The following is a 23,529-nucleotide window of genomic DNA, read 5'->3' on the forward strand; positions in this document are numbered from 1 at the left end:
ATCTTTTCATGATGTTCTCTTAGGATTTACAGCACTCCAACAATTTCTCATAGCTATGGAATAAAATCCAAATTTTTTACTATGACCTACAGGGCCCTCCACAACTGGCCCCCACCTATCCCTTAAGCCATATTTCCAGTTTTCTCTGTCTTACAGTCTACTTCAGCAACACTGCCTTTTGTATTATTTTTCAAACTTCCCAACATTTTCCCCTTTATCTTCCCCAATGTTTGAAAGACTATTCATTCACTCATATTTCCCCATCCCTCTGCTCTTTCACATCACTCCAGTCTCTGCTTAAATTTCAGTTCAGAAAGGTTTTCTCTGATTATCCATCTGAAAGACCACAGTGATTCTTCCTCACTCTATTCTAACCTATTGCCCTATTTTATTTTTTTTAATATTATAGCATGCCAGTATACTTATTTACTTACTAGTTATAGTTTATTGTGTTCCTCCAATGTAATCCCATGAGCTCAGGTTCCTTTATGTCTATCTACTGCTATATCCTCAGACCGGTGACTGACACACAGTAGGAGAAGATATCTGTTGAATGACTGAAAAAATGAATGAATAAATAACTATTGTAGTCAAGGACAAATATAAAAAAATTCTGAACCAGGGTAGTGAGAATTAGAATGGAAATGACAGAACACAAAATATTGCACAAAAAGAATTGATGACTCTGTGAATGGAAGATATAAAGATAGAGAGAACAGTGAAAGATATCTTACATTTTTGACCTATATTTCCAGGAGAGTAATGGAGGCTTTATCCTGGGCATGACAACATAAGTTATGAATAGATAACCAATTTTCCTGTGTGATATGAAATGGACGATCTGAGGTTGAAGAAAGATAAAATAGTTGGGAAAGGAGATTCCTTTCGATAACTCAAAGTTCAGGTAAACCTCTGAAAGCTAATCATTAAGAAAAGCAGGAGAATATTTAATGTGTTCTGTTTATGTAAACAACTCAATATATACAGCACGCTCAGTGATAATAACATGTCAAAAGAATGAAACTGTCAATAGAGAAATGGATAGAATAAGAAAAGATATTTCAGAGAAGCAAAATTCAGCAGTATGGGTTCATCACTGCTCAGAAATAAGAAATTTGGGGGAATATGAGAAATTTGGCCCCTTGATAGTGTTCTCTGCTGTGTGAGGTAGGAATAATTTGCTAGGCTTCTTCATGAAACAGATGAAATCTCTCTTGAGGGTATCTGCATCTCTATTCTTTCATTCCATGGTCATCAGGCAAACTTTTGATCAATAATTAACTTCTTATATAGTTCAAATACCAGGAAGTGAGCTGCTTTAGCTAGAAATGTGATCACTGGAGTAAAATAATATATTGGAAATTTGATTTATTTATCAATCTCTTGTGAGTTTAGTTAACATCAGCTCAATTTTGGGTTGAGAGCTTCAAAAATCCAAGTAGTTGAAAAATCCAGTTTGTGGACTTTTAAGGATGAATATTTTATCTTGGATGTTATGAGAGTGTTTCTTGAATGCTCAGCCTAGCTATTTAAGTTACTCATCCCTAACTACATTTTCTTCCTTATTTTAATAAATCATCTGACTTTCCACATATTTCAATCATGTAGTAAGTGAGGATATTAATTTTGCTTGGAATAATTAATGATTTATAGACAACAACAACAGCTCAGATAATGGGTTTTCATAATAGTTAGAAAGGAAACGTCATATAATCTAGTAACTTACCATATCCAAGTGAATCTAATTTGGTGAATTTAATGATGAACGTTAGTCCTTTTCCCCTTTTCTTCGGTTTTTCTCTGGAAAATAGGTGAAAAGGTAAGTCACTGAATATAATATTAGCCTATGCTTAAATTTTCATTATGAATCTTTTTTGTTCATAGACTTTCATTATGAACAGTGGTTTAGGAATTTTGTCAAAAATCTTTTAGAATTTTGTCTTAAGTGTTATGATTTAAATGCTCATTATACAAATTTATACTTAAAATCTCCACTATACGTTCCTTAAAAAGTATGCTTTATTTATTTTTGAATATCACATAAAAATTAACAAAATATTTAGCATAAAACATGTAAAATAATGATTGAATGTTGATGGTCTGAAAACCCTGTGTATCAAGATTTCTTTGGCTGCAATTAACAGGACCTAACCTTGGCTAACTTAAGCAAAATTAGAAGGATGGGGCTAACTCAATGATTCAAAGGACAAAGCCATAGAGTGAGGAATGAAGAGTAAGTGGAATCGGGCCAGCCCAGCAAACCTCAATATATTTGACAGCATATTATAAGGTATGTTAAAATAGAGAAATATTGTTAGTTTGCTTTTTATCACCAGTGGTAACACCTTGGAACATTTCGTTTTCAGTCACTTAACCCTATTTTTAAAAATTTTGTTCCACTGTTAATAATATTTATATTTTAAATCTGTTTATGTTTTGAATAAAATGGTTATAAAAAACAATATCATGTTAAATATGCACCCTATATGGTCTCCGATTACCAGGTATTTATGATTTTAATTTTTGTGTGCTACAAAATGAAAAAAATGAGGAGCAAATTACTGTGCAATAGAAAACAGTGATGCAGCTGTGATAAATGTAGGTTGCAGATAGTAGCAATCAATAGTCTAAAGGAGCCATCTATTAATGTGTAGCAGAAGAAAAGTACTAGATTAGGAAAATAAAAACAATAACTTGCCATTTCCCAAATAGGTTGTAATAAGATAAAAAAAATCAAAAGTAAAATCTCAATCATCACCATTGTTTCTTAAGGGTACAGTTAACAAAGGCACATCCATCAAATAACAATAACTAAAAATTATATGCATAAGGGATTATTAAACTAAAAATTTAATAGCAAGTAAGACTATAAAAATTTCCAAAACACATGACTTTTTTTTTTTTGCTTTAGAAGAGGTCATAATGTTTTCATACAATATATACTTCATTCTTTAAATAACAGTTGTGACACATAACAGAAAGAATTATGGAATGCAGCTCTTATGATCCCTACAAAACACCAACATCTTGGATGGTGCATAATTTAAAGAAATGTCTTAAACACTTTTTGAAATACTAAATAAGAAAAGCAACATTGAACTTCCATTCTGATTTTATGCAACTTCTATGTAGTACCTTGATTTAATCCAAGAGCAAAAGTTAAGACTCTCCTCCTCTATTTTTGGTAAACAACTGCATGGTAAACTTAGATGACTTTTCCTGGGTCTTTACCTGGGAGTGACCTTTTTAAATATTTTATTTAAAAAAGGGCAGGTTTGGCACTTTTATACTGATGTCAGCAATGTTACTATTTCTTGGGATCCCAGGAAGATTCATATTTTTATTTGAGTGTAACTTTGTAACTTATTTTTTAATTTTTTTATTGTGTTGTTAGTCACCATATAGCACATCATTAGTTTTTGATGTGGTGATCCACGATCCATTGTTTTCCTATAACACCCAGTGGTCCATGCAGTACGTGCCCTCTTAATACCTATCACCGGGCTAACCCATCTCCTCATCCCCCTCCCCTCTGAAAGCCTCTGATTGTTTCCCAGAGTCCATAGTCTCTCATGCTTCATCTCCCCCTCTGATTCCCCCCCCCTTCGGTTTTCCCTTCCTTCCCCTAAAGTCCTCCGTGATACAGCATGGGCTGGAGCTCCTGCCTCAGATTTCTCCAGTTTATTTGTGTAACAATCTCATTTATGTTCGTCTCCAATACCATTAGCCCCCATCACCATTTCTGCAAGAATATTGTGAACCTTGTCTACATGGAATATTAAACCCCATTTACGCAATGTTTCCACAAGTATCTTGAGTTCTAGGGACATTATGAATGATTTTCAGGAGACGGTGGGGTGGATTTAGGGGTCAGATCTGGATATGCATGGTAAGAGATCCATGAATCTTGGGATTCTCGTGTGATTGTATTAGATTTAAAATGCCAAGGTCACTTTCTGAGGAACCCACACAGAAGACAAAATATAATGTTGCATAGTGTCTATAAATCAGTTTGTTGTCATATCTTCCAATTAACAATCCTTTTTCTAGGCAATTACATTTTCATCTCTCTTTGATACCAAAGGGATTGTCTCCCTGATGACTTGCTATTGTGTGTCCCCACTGTAGGGCCAGAGCAAGTCTTTAGTCTTGGGCTAATTTTATTTCACTACAGAGGCAATACCTTTCTTACTACTCTACTCAATGGCCCAAGATTTATAACATTTTCCCACCTGGGTGGAACACAAACCACTTATTGCTGTGTTTGAGCTCTGGCGATTGTTTTCTCTAAACATGTTTCAGGTGGTTCTCTTCCCAGCCTCCTGTATTTTCCTTAAACGTGGGTAGATTAGTACCCAACTGCATACCTGAGAGGGATTCTTTACCTATCTCTGAGGCTCTTTTCATCTATAGCTTACTTATGACCAGTACTCAGCCCTAAAACTCGAGCTGCCTTGTTCTGCATAGACTCTCATCTTCTCAGCTCAGCCTGCTGAGTTGGCTGCGTGGCTAACACTAACCAGGAAGCCCACCTGCATGTGTCCCTGCTCTACAATTTCAGTTTGGTTCACCACAGATTGATGACCCCGGGCTGTCAGAAGCACTTCACCCAGGCCAGTCTGCTTCTATGAGTGCTCCTTGAATCTGGGACCTTGGAAGCAGCAGATGGACCCCAGTGGGCAGGGAGAGCCAACATGTGGCATGCCGCTATGCCGGGAAAATTGTGAGTGGTAGTGGGCAAGATGCTGCACAGTTTATACCTGCAGAGCCGCTAGCAGCTGGGACTGGGGTTGGGGGCAAGAACCCCTGCCCTGCCGGGGCCCTCTGCCACCCCTTCCCCTTTTACTGTTGCTCCCTGCTGACCTGGGAGAGAAGATGGGGAGCAACTCCTTGGAGGCGAACCCCAGGTACCGGAACAGTAGGCAGTGTCTGCAGAAGCGGTCCCACCCTACTAGTAACCATCCAAATGGGGCCAGCCCACCCCTTCACCAGCCCTGCCCCCTTCTGGGAACTCTGCTACACTCTCATGGCCTTCTCTCTCTTCCTGTGTTTCCTCTCCTGAGACCCCCTTTGATTTCCACCCACACTCCCTTCAGGTATGGGCCAGTCCATCCATGCCTGGCAGCCTCCTTCCTACAACCCTTCCCTACAAGGAGCAGCCCAGGCTGGGGGTTTGTTTGGACACTGAGTGGTTCTTGATTCTTGCACATTTGGTTCTAGCCCCACTCCACTGCTCTGCTCTGCTTTTCCCAGCCTGAGAGGCGGTTGGGGGCTAGACGTGCCAAGGTGATCTTCTTGCTGTGGATGGTGAGGCTATAAGGTGAGACTCCAGACCCTTCTCTGCGGGTGTACCCCCCAACCCTATTACTTGGTAGAGCTCATGGTGACATCCCTGCCCGCCAATCCCACATGGGGCCTCCAGTAAAACGGCAGTTGCTCTTAAAACAAAGCAAAACTTTAATTAAAAAATTTAAATATTAAACAAAATGTAATAGAAAACACTTCAGCAAATAAGTAAGTTTCTGGCCAAAAAAACCCAAAAGCTATTGTGTTGTTCTATCCAAAAGAAAGTTTCATGGTATTTCATATTTTAAAAATTGGGTAAGACTTAGAACCAGGGTTAATCATGATAAACTCAAAAGAAGCTGTGTTGAAATGTCAATTTTATCAGATTTATTTTGCATTCAGTAATTTAATGTTAATGAAGTAGACTTATTCCACTAAATTAATATTGATAATTTTAATATTTGTTTTTCCATTCTTGTTTGTATATAATTATTAAATTTTCTTTGATTTATAGTAATAAAAAAATTTAAGTCACAGTAACTTCATACCTAGATTTGTGTTTGTGCTTAAAACACAGCAAATGATATAATAAATAATTCAAATAAACACTGTGGCCTATGCTACTATATTATTGTTGTTATTATTATTCCTATTAAAGGGGTTATAAAATACTTATGTTTGAGAAGTCTGATCCAGTAGAAAACTAATTGGAATTAGGAGCAGGGTTGAAGTTCTACAGTCTTATTGGACTATGTCAGAAAGCTTAGTCAGTAGATTATCTAGGAGAGCACAGAGTAGAGCACAGGTTTTTCAAATATTAGCGCTCATAAGAATCACCAGAGCCAATTCCCAGGCTCTAGATTTTCTCATTTAATAAGTCTAGGGTGAGATCCTAGGACATATTTTTTAAAATTACCTCCCATGTGATTTTGATGCTGTAGTCTGTGAATTACACGGTGGCACTCTGGTCTAAAAATCAAGATGAACAAGTAAACGGGAATTTGGACTAGAATTGATTATAGTTATAGAGAAGCAAATAAAAAACACATATAACCCAAACTCAGGAATAGGAAAAGCTTCCATGAGGAGTTAATTTGAAGAATGCTTAAGACATGGTGAGGCAAAAAGATTGTTTTCTTTTCTTTTATTTTTTAGGAAATACCATAGTGATAAAGAGGCCTGGAGGTAAGGGAAAGCATGACACACTTAGGAAACAACAAATTATTAGATATAACTGGAGATTCTTAAGCTGATTAAACACAAGGCAAATAGATTGTTAACAAATAGAGCAATGTATTACAAAGGAATCAATATACTCTTAACCCTATATTCACCAGTAACAGGTGAGTATAAATTCCTTACAAAAATCTTTTTAATTGTGACCATATCCTTTAATAGATATGGATTACTTTTATGAGAATATTCTCTTTCTGCTGGAATCCACAATTATTTGAAACTTTTTACATGTACAGATAAAGTGATTAATTGCATCTGTAATCTTCTAAGACCAAATATACTTATTTTTTTTTCTGGCCATTTTCCATGGGTATAACATTTAAGGTTTTCAAAGTAGTCCACCCAAATATTTTCCAGTAATTGAGATCATACTCTACATAATTTCTGTTTTCATTTAGTCAATTAGAATTGATCAAATTTTGTTATACACTATAGCCATGACAAAGAGATTTTTAAAAGCTTAACATCCATGCATGATACAGTACAATTTTCTATTCTTTCTCCACAGAAGGGACATGTCTAATGCCTGCAATTGTGCCTAGAAGACAATGTTTATTAAATTCTGGAATCTATCTGTTTCTAGAGATAACTATATCTCAGATATGATAAATCAAGCTCTTTCCAATTCAGGTTTCCAGTTATCATTCAGCAACACTTATCACTTAGCCCCAGAGGGAGGACATAGTGTTGGCCCTTCATTCCTGGCACAAATGGAAGTAAACCATGAAAAACATAAGTCATCATATATATATATATATATATATATATATATATATATATATATATATATATATAGTACCTGAGTTAATAGAACATTTAAAGACCTTACTCCTGAGTAATGTTGTTATAATTTCAGCATAGTATTCATATTTTTATAAATGAATAATCTACCATCTGGATCTCTAGCATTTCTGGCCAGTGATCTTTAAAATACAAATTTCATAAAGGTTAAAACAGTTATCAGTTGTTTTGGTGAGGGTCCATGTCCTCTCCCAGCATTGTATGTATCCTATCAACCTGACAAGTTTAGTCCATTGTACTGTTTTATTTTATTTCCATACCAACCACCAGTCATGACTAGTCTTGGAGCTCCCATTAATGCATATTAGGATTAGCAAACTGTTTTCAACATGATGACAGGCCTCTAGTATTTTAATTTTAGTGTGATTCAGAATTCTGAATTCTGTTCCTATAGCTCCTGTTTGGCCTATTGGAGCAAGTGCTAATTAAACTACCATATATATTTTTGTCACAGGGAATTAAAGGAATGTGTGCAATTTGAAAGTATAAAATGCACCCCAAATTAGGGTTTGCCTTATGAAATTGTCCTTTGGGCAGTGAGGCTGGATATAATCCACTTGTCATTGTGTGCAGGTCTTTGACCTCAAGGAATTCTTCTTAAGCCATCTTCAGGCACTTTATTTCTTGATGATACTAAGCATAATCCTCTAATACAATAATGGTTCACTGAATTTGACAGGAATATTTCATTACTTCACCTACTTTTGGATTGCTTGAACACCATTGTGTCACCTATTTCAGTAACACAGGTGTTTGGTACTAAGGATCTGCCCAAATCACCTAAAGTCTCCTTTGTGCCAACTACCAGGTCTTAATTCTACCTCTACATTTCCATAAGAATTTCCATAACTAAATACCCCATATTGGTAGTGTCCAATCATCCAGGGTCCATTTGCCAGACTGCATCTCAAGACATTTGTATCTAGTCCAAAAATCTGTAAATATTCTAGCACTTTCGTGAGGATATATATATATATATATATATATATATATATATATATATATATACTGCTTAATACTGGGGCATTCAGTTGTACCTATGGTATAAATTTACAATTTATTCCCACCTTCCTTCACTAGAACTTGACCAAGTATAGGGCTTACTTTCACTGATTTCTAAACAAGAACATGACCTTCAATCCAGGGACTCTCATAAGTAATCAACAAGCCTGTTTTTCCTTGGTTACAAGGGAAAATGTGGTTCAAACCATGTAACAATATGAGCAGGAAGGTCTTGGGATATTCATCATTGACCCTAAAAGAACTGAAGCAGTCTTTTCATAAAGGGCATGGACATTTGTCAGATGATCTTGGATCTTGAACTGCTGTCTCTTCATTCAAATATTTCTCTGCTGCTTCACATGACATAATAGGTTTTTCTGTTCTCAAGGTTTTCTGATGTCCTTTTATGTTAAAGTAGTCTCTTTGTATGCCCAATAACAGCTACCAATTGTCTTTCCAAACAACTGTATTGAGTGGCTACAATAGGCATATTTCAAATCCAAAATTCAATCTTTACTGGGGTATAGTTTTCAATTTCTGCCAAAGGTTCCATTCTTTACTCCTTTTAATTTCAGAAATTTTTAAAAATTATTTGAGTGTTTGGATCACAAGGCCCTACAAGCAATGTGTAAGCTACAATCCTTTTAAATCTTTTAATAGTTATTTATTTTCAGGCCCCATTCAAATGCTGATTTCATTCAAGCACAAGTTTCAGGACTTTGTGCATAGGGTCCAACGTTATCACTAAATAAGACATGTGATTCACCAGAACACAAACTGTCCCATTAGTTTCTGTACTTATTTTGTTGTGGGGGACAGTAAAAAATAGTAATCTATTTCCCGTAATTGGGAAGATACTCCAAGCTCATTATAATTGTCCAACATTTCACAGACTCTGCTCGATCTTAAATTTTGTCTGCTTAAATCAACCAGTCTTTATTTGTCACATAGGTGACGTTACCACTGTACTACTCTCCTTCTATCTTCCTGTCTGAGGAAGAATTATTACATTTTCAACTCAATGAATCAATTGATTCTATTGACTTTAAAGTCTAAGTGCTGACGTACTACTTTATGACAGTATGCCAGTGAATTAAATGTTCCTTTGGGGGGAAAAATGTGAAAGTGTACTGAAGTCCACTCCACATAAATGCAGATAATGTTTGACTCTATTACAAGAAAGGAATGGGTGGGCGCCTGGGTGGCTCAGTTGGTTAAGCGACTGCCTTCGGCTCAGGTCATGATCCTGGAGTCCCAGGATCGAGTCCGGGATCGAGTCCCGCATCGGGCTTCCTGCTCGGCAGGGAGTCTGCTTCTCCCTCTGACCCTCCCCCCTCTCATGTGCTCTCTCTCTCTCATTCTTTCTCTCAAATAAATAAATAAAATCTTAAAAAAAAAAAGGAATGGGTAAGAAGGGGCTAGTCAAATCTGTTATACCATATCAATAATCCTTGTCTTGTTGTATTTTTTGTTATATAGGCTTTACCATAACTGTTCCAGACAAATCTCTCAGGAAAATTGTCTCCTTTCGTCCCAATAGCCTTATTGTCTTTCTCCGTGAACTAACTGCCTTGTGTATCTACAAGACGGAGTTGTTAAAAAGTTAGTGGAAATCAACACTCTCATTTTAAACTCTTTCTTAACCAGGGGAATAATCTCTTGTTGCCCTTCCAGAAATCTGTATCAGTTAATATTTACTATAGAAGATAGCCAGAGAAATTCCAAAGGTTTCCGAATGTCCAATTTTAATCAGGTCAAGGGTAAATCTGGCTCATCTCCAATTTAAAAATGGTACATTTGGATCTCTCCATTTGCACATAATACAATCTCAATTATACTTTAATGTAATGGTGACATAACACAAAATGTATTTTCCTGTCATATGTCTCAATTTTCCACCAGAGCATATCTGTACTCTCAACATTTTACCTTTAGGCCTTTTCTCTCTATTCCCAGTGAATAGTTCAAATTTACTGCCTATACCCAATCATCTCCAAAACTTTCGCATATTCCTCATAAACATTTTTCATATAGCATTGTCTAAGACCTTGGCTCATCCTCTCTGGTATTGTGCTGAAAAATCCCTGTCTTTCAGTTACTTGTTCTCAGATTGTTTTCTATTAAACAAGGGGGAAAGGAATTTAGCCCCTCATTAACTATTTTGTCTAATTTGTGATTCTCAGAACAGAATTTTAATTAATCCAAGGTAGAATATGTGAAGCAAATCTTATGGCTAGAGTTTAAGTTGGTTTTCAACCGCTCAACCATTGATGATATACCACCAATTCTTAGTAGCAACACTGTCAATTTTCTTTCTTTTATTTTTTTAATTCCATTTTCTAAGAGCCATCTGAACAATTTCACCTGGTTTAGTCCTTCCTCCTTTTCTTTATCTTCACTTTAATGTCCCCTTTCTAAGAAGGAGCCTGTTGAAGTGGGGAGAGTACCAATTTTTACTGATCATCTAACACATGTATACTGGCTACCCCTGTGTATTTTCTTGCCACACCCAAAGCTAGGTTACATAAAGTACCACAGAGTGGCAATGCATGATTTGTATCAATAGCACCAAATTAGGGATTTTCTCTCTCTGTCTCTCTCTTTTTTGAGAGAGAACACTAGAGTATGAGCGGGGAGCGGGGTGGGAAAGGGTGGGGAGGGGTAGGGGTAGGGGGAGAGGGAGAAGGAGAGAATTTTAAGTGAGTTCCACCCTCTGGAGCCCTATGCAGGGCTCAATCTCACAACCCTGAGATCTTGACCCAAGGAGAAATTAAGTCAGTTGCTTAACTGACTCAGCCACCCAGGCGCCCCAGGATTCCCTCCTGTTATCACATTGTTGATAGAGTTTTGCCTCTGTCCTTAACATTTCTAATGTTACGGAAAGAGTGTTGTTATTTTTTAGCTGGAGAGGGAATAGAGAATTTTGGCTATCTCAGGCTAAATTTGCTAAATTTCCACATTACCCATTGCAATTAGTTAATTGTAATATAATCTGGGATCCTTTTATTCTTTAAACATTGTTTATGTGTATTTTTAGTTGTGTTATGTAATAAATCTCATAATTTTTGTTTTTATATTCAAATGAATTTTAAAGTATCTACCCATATTGCTTATGAATATCAACAGTATTCAACCACATGCTTCATTAAATCATCCTTATCAATTGCCCTTGGAATGGCCAACTAGATTTTCTCTTATGCCTCACTACCACAATCTATAATACTATATACACTCTTATTAACATGTGTAAGAATTTCTCTGGGTATGTTCCAAAAAATAAGATTCCTGGATAATAGTATTCACATGCTTAATTTGACCAAATATTGCCAGATGGCTTTCCAGAATGATTGCATTAGCCTTTTTCATTGCCAGCAGTGCATGAAGCTTCCATATTCCATACCCTGAAAATACATGGAATTATCCAACTTCATAATTTTGCCAATCTGAAAAATGCAGAGTATAGAGCACCATTATTTTAAAATAGCATTAATTAAATAAAAAAATTTAAAAAATAAAATAAAATAAAATAGCATTAATTAATGAATGGGTTTAAGCATAATTTTTGTTTTACATTTTGCCTTTATTCTTTTATGTATCAGTTTTTGGGGTTTTTTTTGTTTGTTTTTTACTTATTATTCTCTCTTGGTTTCTCCTTTTCCATATTGGTTTTAGGAGTTTTTATATAATCTGGATATTAACCCTTGTTGGTTTAGATATTGCAAGTATTTTCTCTGTCATTTGTCAATTAACTCTATCTTGCCATCATTGAATAGAAATCCTTAATTTTAACTTAATCATCTATAAATTGTATTCTTCATGGTTTGTACCCTCAGGTTCTTATTTAAGAAATCATATTTCAAAAGAGTTTAACTTGTATGTTTGTGACTATTTATCATGTAAATGTTATGGAGTTCTTTATTTCCAACTGGAATTTGGATTGAGATTGCACTGAATTTATAAATTTATCTTAGAAAAATTAAATTATGTTAAGTCATCCAAACCAATAAAACAGGAAATATTTTCAAGTCTTCTCCATTATTTTCTGTGTAACTCTTAATATAGTTAATTCTAACTAATTCTCTTTTTAGACTTTATGTATTCCTTTTTAAGTTAATTCCTAGGTAACTTAGTTTTTGTTACTCATGTGTTATTTATATTTTCTACTTGGATATTACTGGTTTGACAAACATAACTGGTTTCTGTAATTTGATCTTCTATCAGCCTTTTTTAATAGTCTTATTTGTTTTCTGGTTTTGTCGGTTTTCTTTGTCAAAGATGAGTGGCAATGGGGGCCCCCACTGGCTCAGTCAGTAGAGCACGCCGCTCTTGATCTCAGGGTTGTAAGTTCAAGCCCCATGTTGGGTGTGGAGATTACTTAAAAATAAAATCTTTTTTAAAAAATTTGAGTGGCAATGAACCCCAGGACTAAGAGCACCAGGCACTCCAGAACTGTAATCAACCACCTCTATTTGCTGACTCTCAACTGGCAATGTCTCTGAACAGTTTCAACCATAAAACATAAAGCACTTAGAAAAATAAAAATAAAAACTGGAAATATTACACTATAATTCATCAGCTCTGAAGTAAAAGTTAGTTTTTTCCACAGGAGTCTTTTATTCTGCCCCGGTATCATCATGCCAACACGAAAATAGGTGTTTGAGTTTATGGGAAAGATATAAGACCAGAACTTAAAGATTCTTCTCCAAACTATATCTCCACTGCTGGTCTGGGGGTGTTCTGTCACCAGATGCCACCACTCCACGCAGGTTCTGGACAGTCCTTGATCTACCTTGTAATTTCTCAGTGTTTATATATATTATTCAGATTCATGCTTCTATCTCACTTCTGTGGTTGACTTAGGACTGCTATTGAGGAAGCAGTCAGTCGTTCATGCTAACTTACCATTTTATGATGAACAGGAAGACCTTATGTTTGAACTTTCAACTTATTCTTCATACTTGTGTGAAGATTTAAAAATTGTGAAAGTTAAAATGTATTGTTAATATGACTACACAATGGTCTTAGTTTATTTAATGATTGATTAAAAGCAAGCAAATTTATTTTTGTGTATTTGCAAGCTTAACTATCAGGAAAAAGGTAATGAATGACACTTTGTTTCTCCTTTAAGAAATCTTTCCAGATTTTCAGTTCTGGATTAAGCTGCTCCAGTAGAATATAATGTTTAACCTAATAATATGTCTATTGCCTTGGATTCAGATTGCAAATTTTTAAATATTTCAATGTCAGTATTTCTTTAGGGCAGTGATTTGATTATATGTGTCTCTGTATACCAAGGCCTGAGAATAAAGCCTAGCAGGTAAAGGCATTATGACCACACATTTGCTGATGAGAACAAGAAAAATTCATATTTGGGGTATCTTTTAAAGTGTTACAATGCATTATTACAATGATTAGGAGTGATAAATCTTACTAATTGCATTAGATCCTGGCTCTGCTAGTTACTTAGACACTATGTGATTTGGGTCAATGGAATTAATCTCCCTTTCAGGTTCTTCATTTATAAAGAGTGTAAGGATAACACCTACTTGGTATACTGTGTATGTGCTAACTTATAACAACTCAGTATAGATGGGCTTCTGTAAAACAAATCTTCACAAATACCAATGTCACATAAAAATAACAGCTGAAGAATTTTTCTAGATTTAAAGAAGACTAAAGACCCATGAAAAAACAATTCTTGTTCGTTTCTTGTATCCCACAGTTTTTAAATGTTAAAAAGGATACTTTGAGGACAACTGAGGAAATTTTAATACTGACATTCTATTAGGAAATAATTAATATTTAGTGATATTGTATTAACCAAGATGATATTTACATTTCCCTAAGTTTGACTAAAGTTTATACAGAGGCTTCTTCCTGCCTCTAGGCTGCTGACCCACCTCATATTCCAGGCCCTTAGAGAATCCAGATGCCCTAACCAAAGAGATCCCTCCCTTCTCTTTCTTTAGAGGATTTATTTTAGAAAACTTGTAATTGCAAATTCTTTTTCTGCTTCTTTGAGATGTAAATTTTTTTAAACCTCTTGTCAGTTTTACAAACCAGGACTGTCTTTCTCAAGGACCTGGCATCCAACCCTTTGAAATGTGATCATCAAGGAAGATAGAGGCCCTATCTCCCAGTCTCTGGGGAGAATAGGCGCCTAACTTTGGTGGGTGTTCAAGCTATAAAACTGGGTCCTGTCATGAAGATAAGAGAGATTACTTTTCTTTTTGGTAAGGCCAATTAGCAAACAGAGAAGTCCTCCCTCAGCTCTTAAAAACTTCAGTTTTTTTTTTTCTTTCAGTTGAATTCTGATCGTGTTCTGGTCTCTACCATTGCAACAACCTTGAATAATTTTTTTTTATCCTGTTTAATTTTGACTGGTGTAATTTTTGCTTTAGTGGCATTAGCATTAAACTTTCTGAGTTTGGTAATTGTATTTTGACCACGTAGGACAATGCTCTTGTTATTAACGATATACTTTAAGTCTTTAGGGGCAAAATATCAAATAATAGCAACTATCCAGTGGTTTCGTGAAATGGCAGTGTGTGCATAGGTAAGACCAAAAACAAGAGCCAAGATAAGGGAGGGAGGGAAAGAAGGAGAGAGAAAGAGAGGGAGAGAGGGAGAGAGGAAGTGTAAGAGAAAAAAATGGGGAGGGAGGGAGAGAGAGAGAGAGAGAGAGGCTGGTTAATTAATGAGTAGAGGGTGAAACAGGGTAGACACAGGCTTTACGAGACTGTGTATACAACCTATTGCCACATCTGCTATAGTGATTCTTTGGGGCATAGTCCCTAAGTTATTAATTATAGGAAAAGCTTTGTTTCTGTTTAGGAGTTCACTTTTTGTGTTTTTTTTTTTTTTCTGATAGAAAAAATAAACTGATCTGTAGTATATAATCATGTTACCTTTAATCTATACCTTAGGGTGGTTAATTAACATTTGAAATACATTAGTAGAATCAACATAACAGATTTGTTTCCTGAGCACATCAAATATCATTACTGAAATCTGTACCACAGAGTATGCCAATTAACCTGAAATATTGGAAAGAAGTTTTCACTGGTGAAATAAATGGTTCAAGAAAAGTGGTTGGGATTCACTGTTCTTGTTTTATGGGTCTCAGTTTTGTAGGACTCACTCACTCTTGTTATATGAACGAGCTATAAGAAACTGGGAAAACAGAACATTCTAATACCTCTGAGTGGGGCTCAGACTCTAAATCCTGTTAGTGCAGGTTTTCCCCTACTTCACAGAGGACACTGTCTCCTGATCTGATTTGTGTTTCTGGATAAAATGTTGGCCTTTCTATTTGTAGTAGTGATGTCCACAATAGGCAAACTATGGAAAGAGCCCAGATGCCCATCGATAGATAAATGGATAAAGAATATGTGATACACACACACACACACACACACACACACACACACACACACATTGGAATATTACTCAGTCATCAAAAAATAAATCTTACCATTTGCAATGACATGGATGGAACTAGAGGGTATTATGCTGAGTGAAATAAGTCAATCAGAGAAAGACAATTATCATATGGCTTCACTCATATGTGGAATTTAAGAAACAAAACAGAGGATCATAGGGGAAGGGAGGGAAAAATAAAAGAAGATGAAAGTAGAGAGGGAGACAAGCCATAACAGATTCTTAATCATAAGAAACAAACTGAGGGTAGCTGGAGGGGGGGCGTGGGGGGATGGGGTAACTGGGTGATGGGCATTAAGGAGAGCACATGATGTAATGAGCACTGGGTGTTATATGCAACTGATGAATCACTGAACTCTACAACTGAAACTAATTTAAAAAAAGTGGTCTTTCACTAAACCTACTAAAATCAGGTGTAATGCATTGTTGGCAGAATTTGGTCTAAGATTTGCTTTTATTATCACATACTGCATATTAGTGAAGTTGGGAAATACGTCTGTATAGCCTATCACTACAAGGGACTAATATTTACCAAAAGAACTTCACAACTGTGAACCAGCACTAGACTGACTTAGATCATTTAGTTTGCAATGGTTCATAACACTGTTGTGAAAACTGAAAAATAACAAATATATGTTGCTCATACTATTACTTATATTTCAAGATTTCAATAAATTTCAAATATTATTTTATGCTAACATTAAAGATATTTGCTACTTCACACAAGAAACCTTGATATTTGTGAAAAAAATTCAGTCTTTCACCAAAACAAACTTTTTAGTAATACACTTTATCAGTCATTGTTACTGCAGAAAGCAGAATTCCCCCAGATGGACCAACAGACAGGATCATTTACAGATAGAAGGGCAGGGTTAGGAGAAAACTAAAGACATCATGAAATAACCAGAGAAAAGCAACCATGGGTTGCTATTCTAACACCAAGTCTATAGTGTGAAGAGAAGAAAACAGTGTTATAAAAACGTACTAAGAAGTAGACGAGGAAGAGCTATACTGCTGGTGGGGAAATTATTATTGCCTGAGAGTTTGTGCAAAAACCGTGAGAAGAGGGAAGAAATGGCTGCCCTCCGATGTCCTGTCAAGTCACTTCCGTAGTCCAAATAAAACAGGAAGCCAGAGCACAATGGAGCCCAGATGATGTGGCCCACGGGGCTGATTCTGCAGGACCGACCAGCAAGGCAAGGCAAGATGGATAATATATGTATAAGGCAATTGCAAAATGAGCAGCCACATACTTTTATTTTCATGTGCAAATTACATGAAGTAGGGTCAAAAAAATCTAAACAGATGGCAAACTACATAAGCTATTCTCTTATATTTCTGTTTGTTTAAAACCAGTACAACTGGTAATTAATGTTTTGTGACACATAGGTTAGTTCAAGCCTCAACCCAAACTGTTACCTCACTGTTATCTCACATACTTATAAATAATGTGCACCAAGGCTCTACATTTCTATGACTATATAAATATCTTCACTGACGTGGACATTTTTTTTCTTTAGTGTCTCATTTTACAATGTCTGGTATTTCTCTGTCTAAAACAAATGAGTTCTCATTTGACAGGTGATAAAAATAAATGCTTCATTTGCCACGACATTAAAATAAGTTCTCTGTTGTTATTTCCTGTCACTCTTTCTGCATCAGGGCTTTTTTTTTTTTCTTTTCTTTCTTTCTTTTTTTTTTTTTTTAATCCTAGTCAACATGCCCTGGGAATATAATAGGTTTTATGGTTCTATTTTTCTAAAATTTAACCTATGGGAATTAATATTTTATATAGATTTGTACTGGTTACAGAGAAATAAGAGGTAAGTGCATTTAGGGAAGGCACATTAGCCACAGACAGAGCATCCCACCAAATGGCATAACTGTTCTGTACTGGATCTTGCTAACTGTATTTTTAGAGCATGTTTAAACCATGATACTGTAATGCACCAGTGAGAATATGACTGAATGTTAGAAAGGGCAAGGAGAAAAAACATTTCAACATTTAAGGAATATAAATGCAGTTTTTCACTGTAGAGAAGAAAATAAAATGTAGACATTTAAGAAATGGAATTTCTAACCCTGAAATGATTTTTTTAAACATGTTATTGTTTGAATGACAGAGGATTGAAAATTTTACCTTGTTGGGTGATGGATATTTTTTAATTCTTTTAAATATATTAAGCTTTGTACTAAAACGTCATTAAACAGACACTGGGGAGGGTATGTGCTATGGTGAGCACTGTGAATTATGTAAGACTGTTGAATCACAGACCTGTACCTCTGAAACAAATAATACATTATATGTTAAAAAAAAAAAAAGAGAGAGAGAGAGAGAAGAAGAAGAAGATAGCAGGAAGGGAAAAATGAAGGGGGGAATCGGAGGGGGAGACAAACCAGGAAAGACTATGGACTCTGAGAAACAAACTGAGGGTTCTAGAGGGGAGGGGGGTGGGGGGATGGGTTAGCCTGGTGATGGGTATTAAAGAGGGCACATACTGCGTGGAGCACTGGGTGTTATACGCAAACAATGAATCATGGAACACTACATCAAAAACTAATGATGTAATGTATGGTGATTAACATAACATAAAAAAAGAAAAAGAAAAAAAATCATTCTCAAACAGTTTGATCCTTTCTGGTCTTGTTTTTAAAATTTACTAGGCATCACAATTGCAGTGTTTAGTTTATAGCCAATTATTCTCTACTTCTGAAGCAAAACTCTTCTGAATGCTCTAGCTGATGCTCAGTGAATCGAGGTTTTCCAGGATGGTTGGTGGGAACAGGTATTAATTTGACTCTTATGTACATTCTTTCCATGCATCAGGTCATTAGGACCTTACCCATGTATTCTAGACACTCTTCTGCTGAATATTTGGAAAGGACTGTTCGTATGTCTCCAGAACTCACTCTCCACGCAAGTCTCTCCTCTCTGGTATGTTGTTCAGTGAACTCATATCACTTCACTGTCCTTGAGCATTCAGGCAGGCTTCTCAGCTCAGGAAATTCGATGGACTTCATCTGAATTATCCATCCTCGATCCACAGCTTGGAAATGCTCATGAGGTAGTAAGTTTTGGCAACAGAAGGACTTGCATTATTTGTTTTCTATCAGAGATCATTGTCCTTCATTGTTTCATGTTTGGTGTCTTGAAAAATATTGGTTCACATATATTGTTTATTTTATTGTCTTACAGAGGAGGATATATTTTTTATTGTTTCTATTGTTTCCTGTTAAAATAAGGAAATGCAATTGATTTTTGTGTGTGTGCATGTCCTGGGATCTTCCTAGATTCACGTCTAAGTTCTAATAGTTGCTTCTCATTTTAGGGGAAATTATTTCATCATTAAAACAGTAGTTGTTGTATTTTCACAGATGCTCTTTGCCAGATTAAGTTACCTTCTCTCTCTAGTTTTCTAAGAGTTTAATTTATATCATTCACATTTGGTGTCATATTATATTGAGTATTTCTCTGAACATTTAAGAAGATCATAAGGTCTTTGTCCTTAAATCTATTATGTTTAATCTATTATAAAGTTATGTTAATTGGTTTTCAAACAGTAAACAAATCTCACATTTCTAGAATACATTCCACTTTTTCAAAATGTATTATCACTTTCTGAAAAGGATTTAACTTTCTAAGTTTTTGTTGGAAGTTTTTACATACATGTTCATAAGAGATATTGGCTGGCTATTTTCTCTTCTTGCCCCCTTTTTTTCTTCTTTCTTTTCTTTCTTTCTTTCTTTCTTTCTTTCTTTCTTTCTTTCTTTCTTTCTTTCTTTCTTTCTCTCTCTCTCTCTCTCTCACTCTTTCTCTCTTTTTTTTTTTTGAGAGAAAGAGTGAGCAAGGGGTAGGGCAGAGGGAGAGGGAAAGAGAATCCCAAGCAGGCTCCACACCCAGCATGGAGCCGAACATGGGGCTAGATCTCATGACCCGAGTCAGATCATGACCTGAGCTAAAATCAAGAGTTGGACATTTAACTGACTGAGCCACCCAGGCACCCCTCTCTACCTGTCCTTTGTAATGTTTATAATTTTGCTGGTCTCATGGATCAAGTTGGGAAGTGTTTCCATTTATACATTTTAATAAGAATGGCATAGTGAAAAGTTATTCCATTTCCCACGATTTTGCATGTCTTTTGATTTAGTTTTCAATGGCAAATTGTAAAACTTGTTAACTTACTTTTGTAATTGTTGTTTTATAAAGACCCTTGACTAGGGCCTTCATTAGGAAAAGGAGTCTAAATATAATTTTTATGTATCATTGCTTTTATAAATTGTTATGTTTGCTTGCATTTATAACAATAATGATGGCTTTTCCTTAATTATTTTAATATAACATGCATTTATAATTATATACATCTAATTAGATAAGTATTTTTTTTAATATTAAAGAATAATTACTGAGGATGTCATGAAGACACAGTTTGTTAGAGTGGCACATAACAATAGAAACTTTGGGGGCACCTGGGTGGCTCAGGTGGTTAAGCATCTGCCTTTGGCTCAGGTCATGGTCTTGGGGTCCCAGGATTGAGCCCCATGTCAGGCTCCCTGCTCAGCAAGGAGTCTGCTTCTCTCTCTCCCTCTGCCCTCCGCCCCTGCTTGTGCACTCTCTATCTCAAAAAACAAATAAAATCTTTAAAAAAAAAGACACACAGTAGGAATTTGGGAAACATTTCATTAGTGCACTGTATCCCTATACTAACTTTGCAAATTAATCATAAGCATGTCAATTTTATTGATGAATAAATGAGGATTAGAGAGGATACCTTGTTCAACTTTATAAAGCAAGCAAGTGACAAAGATAGGACTTAATTTTAGTTTCTCCTCTTTTTAGAGCTTAATCTGTTAACTGATACTCTAGTTTTTGCTAAATTATTTTGCTGGAAATTTGTTCTTCTACTTAAGAAAAAAAAAAAAGAAATTGCATCCATAGCTTTATGATACAAGTTGACCAGATATTCCCAGAACTAGTGTATTAATACCACATAGACAAAACTGAAGACTTTATTGTTCTTAAGTTGTACTGAGTTATGTGTAATGGCAAAATGCTTGTATCTATTTGAAGATCATGAAAATTTATTTAGATAGTAATTTGTATTTAAAATTATGTAGTTAGTCACTTATTGTGGCCACATGACTGATGGACAGACACATACCTATGCTTTCTGAAACATCTGTTGAAAAATGAACAAACTTCTAGAAACTGCTATTACAGAAATATATTAAAAACATATCTTTTTATATCATTCTATTAATATCAGAAATGTATTACTTATCTCTTGATAAGGACATATATTAATATAGCATTTTGCAGATTTCCACAGTGGCTTAAATAAAGGCTTATCCAGGAAGAAATCTGGCCCCTTCCTGGTCTGCTGGTGATGAGTCCTTCAGAGCTCATCTCAGATAGTTGGGCTTGAGTTTCCAGGGCTTCCTCAAATCCTTGCAGAAAAGGCCACCTGTAAGGCACCCTCCAGTCCCAATAGAGATCTGGGCAGTTGGATTTTAGTTCTTGGTGATGCCAATCAGGAAAAATTGGAAACATCAATTTAGAGGGATGTAGTTCCATTTTAAGGAAACTGGAAGAGCTGAAAATTTGGAAAGAGACTCATAATTTGGACAAGGTAACAGGATCCAGTCTAATTTGTAGGACAATACCAAAATCTTCCTCCCCCAAGAATGGTGTGTTTCAGATTATGTACGGTTTTCTATTGAAACATGAAATTTCTCTCTATAGCCAATACCCCACATTTTAAAAAAGATTTATTTTTTTTATTTTTTAGAGAGAGAGAGAGCACAAATGGGAGGGGCAGAGGGAAAGGGAGAGAGAATCTCAAGTAGACTCCGCACTGAGCACAGAGCCCAACATGGGGCTCAATCTCATGACCCTGACATCACAATCTGATCTGAAACCAAGAGTCGGATCCTTAACTGACTGAGCCACCCAGGCACCCCATTACCCCACATTTTTATTAAAAAAAAAAATAACTTCAAAGAAATTACATTCTTCATCATAATAAAACTTGTCTTATCAGATTTGGTCTGATCATTTACATAGGTGTAGCAAAAATGGTAACTCACCACACTGGCCCTCTTCAGTTGTCTATGCTGGAAGTTTTCATAAGAAATCTCAGATTGGACTTGTAAAAGCCTCCTGAGGCTAGGAAACCAATCCAAGTACCCACCATGACATTTCACCTATATTACCTATAAATATGGATGAATTCCTCTCTTGTTGAGGTCCTCAAAATATCTTAAGATTCCTGGGTTTATTAGGAAGTGTCTTTCCTTACCAGTAAGACTCAGAATGCATAAATCCATAAGCACTTTAAATCAGATAGTAGGCCAGTTTTCCCAAAAGGGCTTTATAAGCACTGACTCCATGAAGTCAAGCTTACTTCCTTAAAAGTGTTCTTATATCTATTAAGTTAGCATCATTCTCAAATATGACATTCCACGGGCGCCTGGGTGGCTCAGTTGGTTAAGCAACTGCCTTCGGCTCAGGTCATGATCCTGGAGTCCCTGGATCGAGTCCCGCATCGGGCTCCCTGCTCAGCAGGGAGTCTGCTTCTCCCTCTGACCCTCCCCCCTCTCATGTGCTCTCTCTCTCTCATTCTCTGTGTCTCAAATAAATAAATAAAATCTTTAAAAAAAAAATATGACATTCCAGGTAAGACCCTGGATACATATCTGATATTTCTAATCAAGTTCTAGCAGTAAGGACAGATGCATACTAAACTCAAGAAGACAAACATATTGCTATGTAAGAATGCTTAAAGCGTTCCCAAACCCGCAGGGATCAGTCAGGCAGGAAAATATAAAATGTTTAATTCCTGTCTACTAAATTGTTATAATTTATAGATAGCTTAAGGAAAAAGAGAAAAGGCTTTCTTTTATATTCAGAAAACAACATTAGAAGATCATTATTTCAAACAAAACCCACAGTCAGTTCATTTAGTCCTATGTCATTACTTTTTGTTCTGCTTCATCCTGACTTAGCAGTTTCAGGAACACATTTGCTTCTAGGTTAGTGTTCTAGAAAACCTAAATCAGTCCACTAGCATGGTCTTAAAATTGTTTAAGTGATTCCTTAACATACAGATGATGCAAAGATGCCAGTACCCAAAACCACATGGCATAACACTTTCACATATGACAAACACTCACACCTGTGGTTGATTACAAGTGGTTTCAGAGAAGTATGAGAGAAAAAAGCAGTAAATGTTCAGAAGTATTTACTACTAACATACTAGAATGGCTGTCAGAAGGTTTTGTTGATCTTGGATGTACTTGTTATATGTTGGAGTGGATCACGTGGCTATCAACTTTTCTAGGCTTCCTAGGCTAAGGCATGCCTGAATATCTGATGAGAAATGATAGACATGTGGAGTGCAGCCAAGTCACCCAATCATCCTCTTGATGGCAGAAACTGCAGAGTCAAGTGAGTGATAGAGAAGGTTTAGGATGCAGGGCTGGGTGAAGAATTAGAGCCATGAGTGATATCAATCTATCACAAAGAATATTAAACAATTCAATACATACAGAGAAATTATAAAATATCCTTACCTCTTAATATATGTTTAATAAATGTGTGAAATTTATTCTTTCTTGATTTGTGTGAGAGACATGAAATGCCTCACATTCTTTCCTATACTTCTTTGCTAAGTATTTATAGATTACCAAAACTATGCAATTGTACTCTGGGGGCTAAAAAATGAGTAATATCTATCCTCAAGAAGCATACAGTCTTTATGGGTTGCA

At 35.9% G+C, this 23,529-nt stretch overlaps 1 pseudogene; it reads right to left on the reverse strand.

Annotated features, from left to right (window-relative positions):
- Positions 1 to 3,255: 3,255 nt before the first annotated feature.
- On the reverse strand, positions 3,256 to 4,465 carry LOC113920461 (annotated as a pseudogene).
- Between the last annotated feature and the right edge of the window lie 19,064 nt (positions 4,466 to 23,529).

The sequence above is a fragment of the Zalophus californianus genome, chromosome 3, assembly GCF_009762305.2.
Source record: "Zalophus californianus isolate mZalCal1 chromosome 3, mZalCal1.pri.v2, whole genome shotgun sequence".
NCBI lineage: Eukaryota > Metazoa > Chordata > Mammalia > Carnivora > Otariidae > Zalophus > Zalophus californianus.